General features: G+C 41.2%; 1 protein-coding gene across 3 annotated transcripts in view; it reads right to left on the reverse strand.

Moving 5' to 3' along the window:
* LOC117496687 (uncharacterized protein KIAA0355-like) overlaps positions 1-13,324 on the reverse strand; it is a 56,589-nt gene extending 43,265 nt beyond the window's left edge. The window contains exon 1 of one of the 3 annotated variants that reach the window (XM_034148413.1): positions 13,271-13,324. The gene's annotated coding sequence lies outside the window, so the exon portion shown is untranslated. Of the gene's footprint in view, positions 1-8,327; positions 8,449-12,715; positions 12,796-13,270 lie in introns of those variants that run through there. The other 2 variants (XM_034148415.1, XM_034148414.1) reach the window with 2 other exon arrangements.
* Positions 13,325-14,156: the final 832 nt, after the last annotated feature.

Below are 14,156 nucleotides of genomic sequence, written 5' to 3' on the forward strand. Positions count from 1 at the left end.
GAAAACATTTAGCTTTTTTGTTAGTTTTAATTAGCAGTGGTATTCGTGAGTCAGTTTGACATCCGTTATCCTTTCTCAGTCCCTGATAGTAAAACAAAAGTGCATAAATGTTGCATATATAAAAATGTAAAAGCCTTAAACTTTGAAGATTAGCAAATAGTATACTTAAAGGTGGGGTATGTAATTTATTTCAGAAACACTTTTTGTTATATTCCATGGAATGCTCTTAACATCCCGATAGCAATGAATATATTAAATGCTTTGACAATAAATACATAAAAAAATGTCATCTGTGGAAGCCGTAGTACTGTAAAAAGCACGACCAATCATTTTAGCCGGCCCGGCTAAAATAACTGGATGGCCTACCTGCCTGTCAGCCTTCCATCTCGTGCCCTCATTGGTCATGTGCGCGTTCGTGTGTGTTGGAGGAGGGGCTCTGTAAGGAAGTCTGAAGGAAGAGGCAGATTTTTTCTGGTTGTGTACTTTCAAATTCTAGCGCACTCGAGCTGGTTTCTCCAAAATTACATACCCCACCTTTAATGATAGACCTACATGATTTTAAAAGGTTTTATTACATGGCTTAGTTGAATACTCGATTCTGATTGGTCAATTCAGAACACGTGACACGCTGTTAATCCAGTAGTACAGACCGCTGTCAAGGACTTATTGACCATTGTTAAGGACGCTCACAACTGCACAAATAAATCCGGTCGATTCAACTGTATACAGTTGGGCCGAAAAGCAAACTGAACTGGGACAAGAAAACAGCGGAGAAGTAACGGGGCAGAAACCCTCCTTTTTACGCAACAGTCCAGACATAGACATCAAACGGCGACACATATTCAGTTGCCAGTTACTTTGGCATTAGGGCAGGGATATCTAGATACTTTCCAAGGTTTGACATAATGAATTGTGCTACTTTTAAAGCAAGCAACGATGTTTTCAAATCTGTAATCAAAAAGCTCCTCAAAAACGCTATCGAAGCAGTTCCTGCCGTTGCTAAGGAGGATCAAGAAAGAGAAAGTAAAAGAGGGTAAAAGACGGAGCGCTGGACGTCAGATAAATCACCAGAAGAAGGCAGAGAGGAAGTAAACACTCAGGAACACGGTATGGGCTCTGCAGTGTTTAGGGACTTGTTAGTGGATCAGAAACTGAACAGAGTTGGACAGTGCTGAGTGCTGCCATAAAGTTGTTGTCGCAGTTCCAGCCGTTGGTGCGCCGTGGAACGGAGTTTTTCTTTTCTTAGCGGAAGAAATACGATCATTTTTAAGTCAATAAAATCATTTCAATTAATATTGGGAGTCGAGTCGTTAGTTTGTTTAGTATATGGCCGTGTAATAAGCGGGATAATGTGCAGCGACTTGGTCATTATGGGGAAAAGAACACCCTTCAGGCTCATCAAGATCCCCCCGCTTCGCGTCAGGGTCCCTGATGAGCCTGTCGGGGGTTCTTTTCCCCATAATGACCATTATCTGACCACTATAATGACTGCACATTATCCCTTACTTAACGATAATTTGGACTGAAAGTGATACAAATTTTGAAGGATTTGATCAATTTGGATCAACATTCTCATTGAAAAAATGTATTGAGGTGCGATTTCTTTAAGAGGATCCGTACCAAAGAAAGAGGATAGTTAAGTCTGTAGAATATGTAGGTCTTTGAAATCTCTGCAGCTCAACAATCATTAATACAAAATGGTATTTAAACACATATTTATCTCTTAACACCAATTGTGCTTCCTGCGTTTTGAGTATTCATTGTGAAGCCCTACTGTAATAAAAGTATGCATGTAAAGTCTTGAAGCACAACATGTGGCTTCAACTAGTCCCGTGTATTTTGACTTCTCTCGGGTGAAAACCTTTTGTTCCCACTTTTCTCAGAGTGAAAAACAAAAGTCGGAAACGATAAAGTGAGTCACAGTACATTCAGCCTTCTAAAAAAAAAAAATGTGAGCTACTTTTCTTTGTTACACGTTTGTTCCAGGCCGAAACAATTCATCTACGTAACGTTATTAGAGAGTGGTGTACATTTCCTTCCTGGCCATACAATCCTGTAAACAGAGGTTATCCCAGGAGGAGCAGACACGTCATTAATATTAATGAGGTCTTCTCGGGGCAGCTCCAATGGCTGCCAGCCTCCTGTTGCAGGGCACACTTGTGTTCGAGTTGCACCCAAACAAACACATGTGAGAGAGAGTCCCTCCGGATGCACTGGAGTGGTGCCAGCTCACTTTAATGCCCTTCCTCCAGCAGGGGCTGCCTGAGGCTAATGTTAGCTCTACTTCCACATGTCAGCTGCTAGGCTTCAACAGGAAGGGGTTAGGGTTACCTGGAGCGAGCTGCCCGTCGCCAGTAACAAAAAACGTCAACCCAAGAATGCCATTGGGTAGGGGGTTTGTAGTAAATCACAGCACAGAGTGTCATTTACCTGTTTGTGCAAACCTCCGGGTAAACAAGTGCAGCTATCAAAAGACATCCACGGGCATTTTTTAAACTAATAACTAGGTCTGAAACTTGCAATTCAATTATTGATTATTCTGCTGATTATTTTCCAGGTCGATTGGTCTATAAAAGTGTCAGAACCTATTGAAAAATGCTACCCCAGCTTCTCGAATATCCAGATTTGAGAGGCTGAAAGCAGTCGTTTCTGCCATTTTTGCATGAACAATTACTTACAATTACAAATATGAATCAATTCAGCTCCAAAAACAACTATGAAATGTTGGTACTTGCATACAAATTCTCCACGACAGCCTATTTTGCTTTCATTATGAGAAACACATTTACACCTGGGATGGCGCCCAGTACATCTGCACACTTCTACTACTGCCACTGCTCAAGGGCACCTTCACACCAGTTGTTTAGGAGCTTTTTGTAATTCACTAGTCTCCACACACAGATTTGACTGTGGTCACAAACCCACTTCTGTAACCTTCGGGATACTGCCGCTCATTAGCAGTTACTTTTGGATGTGCAGCTATGTGTGTGCGAGTGCCACATCACAGTAAGGTAGTTTAATAGCTGTGGATGGGGCAGCTGTTCCTCCTGCTGACAGCTCCTTATCCATCTGCCGCTGTGAGGGGGAACACGGTGACGCTGCAGCCACAGGCCCGACTTTAGCTCTCATGAAGTCTATTTCAGCCTCCATGGGCAAAACAGCTGCCCGACGCTCCACACCGCACTGTTTTTAGACAAGGTTCAGCTCGAAGAAGAAGAAAAAAAAAAGTCCTCCCCCTACATCTGTTGCCAATGAAGCAAAGGAATGTATTTCCCTCGAACCCTCTGAGCGTGGGTTCAAATGAGCACAAAAGCAGGTGAGGGAAAGCCAAACAAAGTATCTCCTCATTGTGTACTTAAATATATATAAAAAGGAGTATGTCTTTTGATAGGAGAGCGTCACTGAAGACATTCCTGAGAGCAGATAAGTGACAGTAACGTCTGAGAATCAGCAGACAGGTCGGGAAGGTCAGCCCAAATGACAGGACAAGTGCTGTGAGCAACTGTGTGACAGGAGCTGAGCCAGGCTCCTCTCAGGACACAAGGAGAGTATTGTGGTCTCCTCATACCAGCGCACAGAAAAAACACACAAGTCTCACACGTGCAGCTGCATGACTTTGTGAGAGGAAGAGAAAAATAAAGGCCTTGGCTGGCATTTAATATTAACTGCAGGAATAGATTTGCTGCCATCCCTATAGGGTTTCTCCTGGAATTGTTTTGTCGGCAGCTGCAGGTTTCGGTGGTTTGAGAGTAATGTTTGGTTTTCTTCCCACAACTTATGCTGCTGTGGTCGCCATTTGTTCGAACGTGTTGGAACTAACATTATGTTTATTTTGATACTCTGCTGTGCTGTGCAGATATACTTTCCTGTGAAATCGGGGACAAGTCTGCTAGATTTTAGTTTAGACACTTTCTAAAGAAGTAGTGAAACTTTTCTTTAAGAAAACCACTGTTGAGTAAGTTAGGAAAAACACAACATCAGGGCTCAAAATTGTCATCCCAATGTCAACTTAAACAAATCAATACACATATCGCAAAAGAGTTTGAGTTGGTTAAAGAGTAGGGATGGGTATCGTTAGGATTTTATCGATACCGGTATTTTTCGATACTCTTATCGATACTTTTCAATAATTTGGTGCTCAAAATTATAGACATGATTACAAGATGTGAAGATTAAAGGTAGGGTAGGTAAGTTTGAGAAACCGGCTCGAGATCGCTAGAATTTGAAAATACACAACCGGAGAAAATCTGCCACTTCCTTACAGAGCCCCTCCTCCAACACACACATGACCAAAGAGGGCACGAGATAAGTTTGTGCACAGATGGAAGGCTGACGGGCAGGTAGGCCATCCAGTTATTTTAGCCGGGCCGGCTCAGATGATTGGTCGTGCTTTTTACAGTACTACGGCTTCCAGAGATGATATTTTTTTATGGATTTTTTGTCAAAGCACTTAAGATATTCATTGCTATCGGGATGTTAAGAGCATTCCATGGAATATAACAACAAGTGTATCTCGAGCCGGTTTCTCAAACTTACCTACCCCACCTTTAAACAGTCATTTTATTGTAATTTATTTATATGTATTATTTAATGTAACTTTTTCACTGTCATACCAAGCAGGTGTTAGTGTGTTTGACAGTGTGTCTCTGGAAGGGGGGCGGTGATTAGGGGCAGTTCATAAATCCAAGTAAACATGACCATTATTCAGTTAAAACGAGACGCTGCGTGTGCACCTCCTAAACCGGAAGCTCCGGTCAGCTAACCATTATAATCCATTTATTGCTTTTATTATTTATAATTGTAATGATGGATTATCAGTAATCATTTTAAAGTTACAGAGACATTGGATTAACCGTTTAAAATTACGTAGAAAAGATCGCTTTTGCCAGTTATGTGCTAAAGTAGCCGTTAGCCCCGTTAGCCCGTTTTGCTAAGTGTTGATTTAGACTCTTGGTGTTATTCTGTTCCGTGTAGGTAAAATGGTTAATATCGTCTGTTAGCTGAGTGTCTTCCCGTTAAGTGGGTATGCATCATTAATAGGTTGTTAAATGTTAAGAAGCCTTGAGACGCTGTTTCTAGCAAGATGTTGCGTCTGCCCCTGCTATGGTCTGCCCCCGCCGGGAGTCTCACAATAATAAGAGCGCTGTTAGGAGAGATGACGAGTGGCACTCACAGTGGCCAATCAGAGTGGTACTCAAACCGGATACGTCACACGGGATGAGGGTTCCCAACCAACCAGAATTGTTTAAACTAAGGAAGTAGCGTAATTCATATACCGATAGCAACACCATTTGTCCAGCGGCTTAACGGTATACCGATACCGTCCAATCAGGTACCGGTACTGACTTAGTACCGGTTCTCGATACCCATCCCTATTAAAGAGAGAGTTAGTAGAAAACTGCACTTCAAAATGTAACTTCCCTTCTTTTTATTGATGCCGTTTGATTTGTTCAATAAAGAATGTTTTAGACAATTTACTTCCATTTTCTTTTTAAATTAATTAAGCAATTTGTTGTATTTAACGGCCCGTCCACACAGCAGCGGTAAAAAGATCTTGGAGGTGGGCGTATCTGAAGCTTGGGGATTTTTTGCGAGCAAGGCACCAACAACCAATCACATGAATAGGGACTGGTCATAAAGCACCGGGTGATTCCCTACCGCTAATTTCTCCTCCATGTTTTGGAATATGAGGAAATGACCTGCGGTATGTCTCTCCTAGCATACACGCGGTTTGATTGGCTAGCGCTTGAACTGTCAGATTTGCATACACGGGATTTGATTGGCTGACGCTTCCACCTCAGCTTCAAAAGTTGAACATTGCTCAACTTTGAATCCTGAAAATCTCCGCTCGCCTGCCCACAATGCAGTTCGGCAAAAAGTGAGGCAAAGTGACGTCACCCCATTCAAAGTGAATGGGCAGAAGCGTTTCAAGATTTTTTTAACGCTGCTGTGTGGACGGGCCGTAAGAATGATACTGAAAGCAGCAGAAAGGTAGAACAAAGAACAGGTTTGTTTTATATATCAAATTGTTATCCCAATATCCAACAACCTTGTTCCATATCTTCCTGGTATCTAATAGTCAGTGGAGAGGCTGATATAGTTGGTGAACAAGCTGGGTAATATTAGGCTAACCTGTGCTGTCCTAACACACATTGTAAGTAGCTTATGGCTTCAATAAAAATAGTAGACTCGCCACTCTAACAAAGGACAAACTTGCGGGCCCCGCGGGTTTGTGTCGCATATGCAAACACACATTTCAAATCATGTGTTATTTGTTTAAACTTCCATCCTAACAAATAAATTACACAAATAATCAACTAATTAACTTTTGTGTCAGAGGTATTCAGACAAATTGACTTCTAAATGGGTACATGAATGCAAATACATGTCCCCTATCAGAGTCTTTACACATGCCTTTGTGTTCAGCTGATGGCAAACAGAATTAGCTCAGATATCCTCTCCAGAATAGCGTACAATAGAGTGTGTTTAGTGCGCCCAACCGGTGGGTATCAACAAGTGAGAGCTCTGATGAAAGGCTCTGACGTCGGCTCCATTCATGAAAGCCTGGTGGCAACCTGTGGGGATGAAAATGCTTCCCTCAGCCTATATTGAGCCTGCTATATACAGAGGTTGCAGGTTGTGAAGCATGCCAGCCACAGCGTGCTGTATTTTTAGCCATGACCAAGAGTACGAATGTATACGTTCACATCCAGGCACAATGAGACAGGATATGGAGGTGCCATGGAAGTCAGGGTTGGTCACATTAAAACTGTTTCTGTTTTACAACAAGAAAAGAGTTGCACAAAGTTGAAGTAACAGAAACAACCTAATGCACAGAAGAGAAAGAACGTTCCCCTTTACTGCACAGAGTATGTGTAGAATCTGTTGACAGGCGTAATAACAACAGGATATAGTAACGTGGTTGAGTAATGAAGCGTACTATTTAAACAGTAGAGCCTGGTTGAAGCCTTGTGCCCTTGAACAAAATATCAAATCTCTATCAGCTCCACCATTTCATTGTTTAGTAGCCGAACCGACTTCCAACCTCCTCGTGGAAAAGCACAAGGTAAATATTTCCTGCGGGGATTTATAAAGATAAATATCACATTACACGAGAGCCTTGATTCTTGTGTTATTTGATCATCTCTAGTGCTCGAGCTTTGGTGCATCTCACTGGGAATATTTGACCGAGGGGCGAATAGCTGACCACAAACTAAGTCTATACTGGTTTCCCTGGAGACAAGAGGGGACGTTTCCCAGACCCCTGATATCTGTAAACCTCCCTGCTGCTTCCCTCAAAAAATGTCTACAATTGTTCCAAGAAATCAGCCTATTCGGTTCAAGTACAGAAAATAAGCAGCATATATTATATATATATATATATATATATATATAAACAGCAGATGTAGAGCTGACAAATCCCCTGAAGCAGACATCAGGCTGCTGCCACACAACAGTGCAAATAGTGTTGTTAGCTTTGTGTATCCAAATGAAAATCCGGTCACACAATACAAACTCAAACAAGCCTGCAACTCTCTGATGCATGGGCCGGATAAACGTGTTGTAGGTGGATATTATCTAACACAAAGAGGGAACTGCAAACAAACCATCCAATTTGTGTTAGCTCTTAGATCATAGTTGGACAAATTGTTGTCATAGCTTTCACAGAACATTATTATCTTAATAATGGGGACTTGATATCGTCTTTGTACAACAAATATATTCTACTAAAAAGTGATGCAATCAGGGATTATAGTACAATAATAGGTTCACTTCTCCGAGCCAATGTTTCCCAAGTGTTACACAGTAAAACATCCATCACAAAGATTCAGTGACATAAAAAAAACACCCATTTAAAAGTAAGAGCATCCAGCGACAGCATTAACACTATGATGATACACACTTTGACTAGTTTTTCATGCCAATAAGACTACATCTATACAACAAAAATACCATTTGATTGAATTTAGTTACTATCAAGCTATATGTTTGAGCCGTGCCAGGAACGTTTCTGTCACCGAAGTGTTGTGATATTCCTGATGTGGCTAAAATTAGTATAACCAAGCTATACAAAAATATATATACTCTGTATGGTGCTGCCGAGTCTAAGCCACAAACCACAGGTAACATTTAGCTTCCCTCTTGTAACACCTGTTGTTACTTTGATATGATCTTGAGAGCTTTGTCAGAATCTCAAACTTCAAAGATAAAGTAGCCCGAGAGAAATACTTCAAAAAAAACTCAAAATCTATTTCAGATAAGAAAGTAAATACACAAAAAGTTAGAATTCCCATGATGTATAAATACTATAGCTCGGGTTAACTCACCGCTTTCCCCAGCAGAAACGTCTCAGTAAATCTGTTTAATCGCAAACTGTGCAGCCAGAGAAACATTAGAAAGCTTCTTTGTTGAAGGAAATGGAGACAGGACAGTAACAGTGAAGCAGAGGACTGTCCTCCACCCGAGGCGAGTGCAAACGGTAATCTTGTGACTGTATGTCGACTTCCTCTCACATGCATCCGGAGTCAATGTTAGACTAAGGACCTCCTGGTCACATCACATGTTCACAACAAGAAAAAGTGAGACAACTGCAGCCTTAGTGCACGTACTGTGATGCATTCAGGCGCTCTGGGGTGAATTAGCCATTGTAAAGAAACACAGACAGGAATTCTGCAGAGCAAAGCACGTATTTCTATAGTGACACAGCTGTGGCAGATGTCAACACGTAGGTTCAGTGTTGTTTCAGTGAAAGCTGTACGAGCCTGCAAAACTCAACAAAGAGGGAATGACCTAAACACAAATGCCTCCTTCCAAGTCTGAAGTAACTCTTTATTTGTGTGTTAAAGGTCACCTATTATGCAAAATCCACTTCTTCCTGTCTTTTCTACATCAACATGTGTCCCCTCTGTGTAAAGAGACTCTGAAAGTTTCAGGAAAAAAGATTCTCTCTCTTGTTGTCCTGATCCATTTATATAAAAACCTGTCTGAAAATGAGCTGATCAGATTTTGGCCACTTTATGATGTCATAACGATTTTTTGGCTTGTGTAACCATTAGCCAATCACCAACCAACCATGCCCCTTTCACACCAACGCGGTTCCCGTTCTAGCTCCGTGCTAGAGCTTTTCTGGTTCGGAACCGGTTTTTCTTTTCAGCCCGTTTTGTTCATACCGCCCAGAGCCCGACTGGTGCTGCCGCTGCTGCGTCATGACGTCACCGTTTACGTCGCTGATTTTCTCCCCAGCGGCGTCGGGTCGATGATCGTGTTGCTTTTAATCATACGAAGCCAGATTAAATTAAATAACTACTTCTCAACCCTTGTACTTTTCTCCAGAGTGCCGTGGTTCATTGTTTATTAATGTGTTTCAGCTGCATTTACCGACCGCTGCAGTGCTGCCCGCTGTTTGGCATCACAATGCTGTTATGAACGTTTCTCTGGTATAAAATGGGTGATGTTAGCATAGCAACCAAAGCTAAACTGACTATCTTGACTACTTGTTGCTATCCTATTGTGGCATAAGCCGGCACATTTTACCGGCGTATTTTTTCATTACGATTCTACTTTCTACTATAGTCGGACATGACAACCTGTGCAGCCCATGTATTGATTCCATCCGATAGCATGCTATAATACAAAACAGAATGTCTGCCTGCTCTCCACAATGATCAATGACAGCGAACGGATGGTCAAAGTAAGGCACAAATAAACAGAATCACACGAAGCCTGGTTAGTGTTGCCTGACTTTATAAAGTGTGTTTTTTTTGTACAAGTGTGTGGTTGCGTTCTAGTCACTTTGCTCAGCACTACTGCTTGTTACAACTTTTATTTGCCGTAATTGCGTCGCCATAAACTGTTATTGCTCAGGTTGATCCTGCCCCTGCCCCTGCCCCCGCCTCCGACGTAAGCGTGACGTATGCGGTTCTTGCTTCTAGACCGACAATTTTTTGGTGCTTGAAAAGCATCGGTTTTCGGAGCTTAGAGGCGGCTCCGCTGCGGTGTGAACAGGAAAAAACGGTGCTTTTCAGGCTCTAGCTCCGAACCGGCCTTGGAACCGCGTTGGTGTGAAAGTGGCACTAGAGCACCATTGAGTTCTTTTTAACCAAATATCTCTCAGAGGGGCGTGGGGAGTGGCTCCTTATTTTCATCTAAAGTAACAGACAGAGAATCAGCACTTTTGAAACAGGGCTGAAACAGAGGGGATTATGGGATGCTGCAATGATGAGTAGAGATGTTCCGATCCGATCACGTGATCGGGGATCGGAGCAGATCACGTGATTTTCAAAAGATCGGAAGAAAAAAATCGGGGATCGGGATTTTTTTTTATTAAAATATTTGTATTATTTCATTTAATGTAACAAAACAAAAATGACCATGTTCACGTCTTAAAGTCATCCTGAGGCCTTAGTTTTGGTTTAAAATTACACAACATCATGCATGTGTTGCTTCTTTTGGGCTTGTTTTCATAGACCTGGTTGCTTATTTCTCTCAAATCTGGCAACAGAGTGGGCGCAGTGTCTAATAGTAGCAGTAAGCTAACAAGAGGCTACGTTCAGCTGGTGACTCGGGAGTCGGGACAGAGAAAATGTCAGGAGTTTGGAAGTATTATAAAATTGAAAGCGAAGGCAGTGTAACAGCCAGATGCAATGTTTGCAAGGCGGAGGTTCCGCGTGGTGGAAAGAACAGAGCTACGTTCAACACGATCAATCTAGTACGCCACCTGAGAAACAAACACCAACAACAACACGTCGAGTACACAGCGGCCACTCAGGTAACGGCACTGAAACAACCGACACTTTCAGAGACTTTTAAAAGGAAAGAGAAACTGCCCCAGAACAGTGAAAAGGCCAAAAAAATAACAGCCAAGATAGCTGAATTCATCGCGTTGGATGACCAGCCGTTATCTGTGGTGGAGAACGTGAGGTTTAAGGGACAACTTGAATGCTTTTCTCCTTTTTTTTCTCTTAATGCATTGCATAAAGATCTGATCGGGAAAAATCGGTATCGGCAGATTGTCAAAATCAAATGATCGGAATCGGATCGGGAGCAAAAAAAGGTGATCGGGACATCCCTAGTTAGGAGCCAAACACTTCAGAGACATGTTGTGTATATATCTGAGACCTATAATATATTGATGAAAAACAGTATAATAGGAGACCTTTAATGTCAGATAGAACTACATCAGGTCCACTTATACATCCATATGATCTTATAACTGAAAACAACACAGACAACTTTTGACTAATCTAAATGTTAAGAATATCCTAGACTCTCCTGTCATTCTTCTCAACACGTCACCATTTCAATTATATTAGAAAACAATAAAGTATTTAAGCCCCTAGAGAAACATGATTTGCCAATTTTGTTTATAAAAAGCATCCCTTAGTAAATTGGATGATTTAATGACAGTGGAAGCTGACCAGTAAACAGACGGGCTGCTTATCATAAAACTTGATAACTTTTCATGAAGACATCCAATGCATCGAAGAAAAAAAAACTGTAACTGTGATTAGGAGTAATGTCCTTGTTCTTAATGATCAAATCCAATGTGGGTTACTAAATGGTTACTTCTACTTTAGTTCAAAGTGATCACAACAGGAAACTTTCCACATGATGTCAAAACACAGGTCCCTTGCCTGCAGTCATGAAGTGAGGTGAGGCAACATAACAAATTACTTTATTACAGATATGAGTCCTCTTTATTGTAGAAACTAGACAACGCCACTGTGGTTGTGTATATGACTGCTTTGCATTCTTAGATTACGATTCTTTAGAAATAGATAACATAAATAGTTCCTAGACATTCTGCGGCATGATCCAAACATTCATAAAAAACCCTTTCTGATCACTTGTTTCTGTGAAATGCCAATAGAGAAGCAGAGGTGGAAGGAGTACTCAGAGCTTTTACTTATGTAAATGTAGAACTGTGTTTACGGAGTGTGGAATACTAGTACTATAATAGTAGAGTAACAGTCCCTCAAAATTGTACTTGAGTAAATATACTTAGTTACTTTACACCTCTGTAGATAAGATTACAAAACCTATGTAATTGTTGCTGTTAGGTAAATTGGATACTATTGCACATGCGAAACAGTTAATATTGTAACTTTGAAGGAGGCAGGTAACTAGTTGGTTAGTTGTGTACTTGCCAAGGGATTATTTTAAAACCCCGATCACTATTTAGCAGGAAGGTGTAACAGAATCCCCGCAAGCGCAGTTAGCCGGTTTCATCGAAACTCTCCGGGATGACATGGTCCAAGTCATGGGAACACTATGTCGCAGCTATTAATACGGCCTTTTAACGCCCTTCGTGCAGTTTCTCCGGACAGGCTTCATCTGCAACAGTGTATGAACACAGCACATGTAGAAAAGCGGACAACACACGGTAGATAGCGGGGTATCCTGGCTCCGCTGCATACCCGACTTTGACACTTGCCCTCCGGCTACACAGAACCAGACACTCGCTCGTTAGCTATCACGCTAGTGCACTTTCTCTGGAAGCTATTAATATTGTCAGCCAACCTTGGACATACATGTCACTGCTATGCAAGCTGCAAAAAAAACACCGTTTGTCGCCAGTTCGTCTCACGTTAACCTATTTTTCTTGTTCGGTTGGCAAATACCGACTGCAACTCACAACCAAGAACGCCCAAGTCCATTATCGGACAAGCAGTCAAACCGATGCTTAAATTAGAGCCTAATAACACCTGTATCTTACCTGCATTGTCAAAGCTATCCGTGGTCAAAAGACAGGCATCAAACCTGAAGCATCGCCCAGTGATACAAACCAGTGGCAAGGAAAACAGAAATAACCAATACCGCCAATCGCCCCTCCTCCGCTAGCATAGGCGGATGCGCTTCATTAGCATTAAACATCCCATTGGGTTTGTATACCAAACTTCAGTTTATGAATGCACCAAAATGTCACATGCATGTGTAACCCTACGCTACAAAACATGTGCATGACCGTTAATGGGGGGGTTTTAAGATTTCAAAATGTGAAGAAAAATATAAATGTGCATGTCAGAGTGAGGTGCGTCCGATATTGGACACACTAGCGCTAGCCACATAGCTAAGCGATGCTAACGTTAGCTACCTAGCTAGCCCTCTGCGACACGATTTTAAGCGCCCGGTGAAAATATTAACGGGCCAGTGGTGCTCCGTTAAAAGCCAACAATATTCAGCACTACCGTGACACCAGATGGAACAAAGCAGCTTCAGAAAAACATTAAAATATGTTAGTACGCGTTAAGTTAATGACCACATCGCTCACCATCTCTAGGCATCCACCCTCCTGACAGCGAATCCCCTGTCTGTGTGACCGCCGTTAACATGCGGCAATACAAACACTCACTTCCGGTGAGATCTTCATAATAAAACCAAAATACAAATTATAAATCAACGTTTACACTAAAAATCACCGGTACAAATAATTTTAAATTGTATATTTGTGCATGTTCAGCTATGCACATTTGAAAAAAGTTAAGGATACGTCGATAAAAACCAGCACTTCCGGTGAGACCTTCACAATAAAACCAAAACTATTTACACACATTTAGATTCAACGTTGTAATTGTCTTAGTACTAAGATAAGAAGACCAGAAGTGCAAAACAAGCAGAAAGTGCAGTGTTATTCATGGTATAATATTAATATGTACATCTGACAGTATTTACACTATGGACAGTATAGTAGAAATTAAATACACTATATATCAGGTACAAAAATACAGTATAATAGACAGAATCAATATGAATATACTACAGACAGTATATATAACTCCAAGTGTACAGTAGAACCACAGGCACAAAAAGTGGGATTTGAAAACTTAAATCGTATATTTTTGCATGTTTAGTCATGCAATTAGTAAAGTGTTTCATATATCTACTGTACAATGTTAACCTGTGTATAAATACAATTACATATATTGTGAACATATATCATATAAGTAAGCTACATAAGTATCAAAGGTAAAAAGGTTGCCGAGATGAAATTAAACATATTCTCCTTTCCCCAGAGCTGAAAATAAAATGTATTTCATATTGATTAATCTACTGAATATTTCCTGGAGCCGACTAATCGATTGGTTTACAAACTATAGAAAATAGTGAAAAAAGTCCATCTCAGTTCGTCAAAGGCCAAACTACAAATGTAATCACTT

Source organism: Trematomus bernacchii, unplaced genomic scaffold, assembly GCF_902827165.1.
Source record: "Trematomus bernacchii unplaced genomic scaffold, fTreBer1.1, whole genome shotgun sequence".
NCBI lineage: Eukaryota > Metazoa > Chordata > Actinopteri > Perciformes > Nototheniidae > Trematomus > Trematomus bernacchii.